The following is a 1,868-nucleotide window of genomic DNA, read 5'->3' on the forward strand; positions in this document are numbered from 1 at the left end:
CAGTAGCCTACCTGTCTCTCTGTCTGCCTATCTATCTATCTATCTATCTATCTATCTATCTATCTATCTATCTATCTATCTATCTATCTATGATATTTGTTTTTCTGTCTGTCTGTCTGTCTGTCTGTCTGTCTGTTCGTCCGTCTGTCTGAGATATTTGTCTGTCTGTCTGTCTGTTGTATACGATATTTGCCTGTCTGTCTGTCTGCCTGCCTGTCTGTCTGTCTGTCTGTCTGTCTGTCTACGACAGGAGTGGGGAACCCTGGGTCCTGGAGGGCCACTGTCCTGCATAGTGTCTGGTGCGTTCCAGGCAGGTTTTTAAACCCGTGAGTTACGACTTCAAAACCACGACTCACGACCTTATGCGTTCCAGGCAGCCCGTAACTCGTGTTTTTACAACCTTCTACCGGAGAAAGTGCACTGGAACGGCAGTCAAACCCGTGACTTCCCACCCGTGAACTCGTACTAGATCGATGTACTCCCAGTTCAGAGTCGTGAGGCGTGGTTTTGAACTCGTGAGTTACGGGTTACGGGTTGCCTGGAACGCAGCATTAGTTCCAACCCTAATCAAACACACCTGAATGTCATTTCCAAGTGATCCTGAAGACTTTAATTAGATTTTTCAGGTGTGTTTAATTAGGGTTGGAACAAAACTCTGCAGGACAGTGGCCCTCCAGGACCAGGGTTCCCCACCCCTGGTCTACGATATTTGTCTGTCTGTCTGCCTGCCTGCCTGCCTGCCTGTCTGTCTATCTATCTACGGTATTTGTCTGTCTGCCTGTCCACGATATTTGACTGACTGACTGACTGACTGACTGACTGACTGACTGTTTGCGATATTTGCCCGTCTGTTTTGCGGTATTTGACTGTCTGTCTGCTTGCGGTATTTGTCTGGCTGTCTGTGGGTCGCTACAGTAACTTTCTGTCTGTCTGTCCGTCCATCAGTCCATTCATTAAATCATCCATTCATACATCTACCTGCTGTATCAATCTATAGTATCTGTCTATGGTATTTGTCTGTAAAAAAATTCTACAGAAATGTTTTACAATGTCCGTCTGTCTGTCTGTCTGTCTGTCTACATTATCTATCTGTCTGTCTGTCTACTATTTCTTTCTACAGTATCTATCTACTGTGTATGTCTCTCTGTCTGTCTATGCGGCGTCTGTCTACAGTGTCTGTCTATGTATCTATCTGTCTGTGTGTCTGTCTGTCTCTTTATCTATCTAACTATTCATTTTACAATAACAAAGGTGAGTCAGGCCTATTTATTTCCCTATCACAAGCTAATTGACTTTTCTTCTAAATAAACAGATCAATACAAGTGTGTGATATAAGGGTGGACACTCATTAAGCACACAAACAGGGGAGGGCATGTTTGTTCAAGTTTGGTTGAAGCACTTCTTGTTTAGCGTCTGTGTGTAATTAGTCGGTCAAGAGCAGCTTCTCTACATCATTGCTGTTGCTCCAACCAAGACGCCTCTCCGGGGCTCAGCACTCCATCAGTGCACCCTGGGATTTCACTTTGTTTGTGAGGAAGCCGTTTCCTAGCTGTGAGTACACACATAGTGATAATGGCGTGCGCATGCAGGTACACTAAAACAAAAGAATGCGCTGTAACACTTTAACTTTATTGGCATACTTATTTACACACACAAACTTTCTTGTGCACAACTGCAGCATACATACAACTTTGCCTTTGAAGACACAAGAGGTGGGGCTTTGAACCTAAAACCATCCCCTGTCATTACTAAATGGAAGGCAGGAACCACAAGCACCTCCCCCTGGTAAACCTCACACACATGCACACTTAATACTGCAATCCTCTTTGTGAAAGTGACGTGTTACTGTCAGAAACAGAGCTTAGCTG

The sequence above is a fragment of the Paramisgurnus dabryanus genome, chromosome 9 (assembly GCF_030506205.2).
Source record: "Paramisgurnus dabryanus chromosome 9, PD_genome_1.1, whole genome shotgun sequence".
Classification (NCBI taxonomy): Eukaryota; Metazoa; Chordata; class Actinopteri; order Cypriniformes; family Cobitidae; genus Paramisgurnus; species Paramisgurnus dabryanus.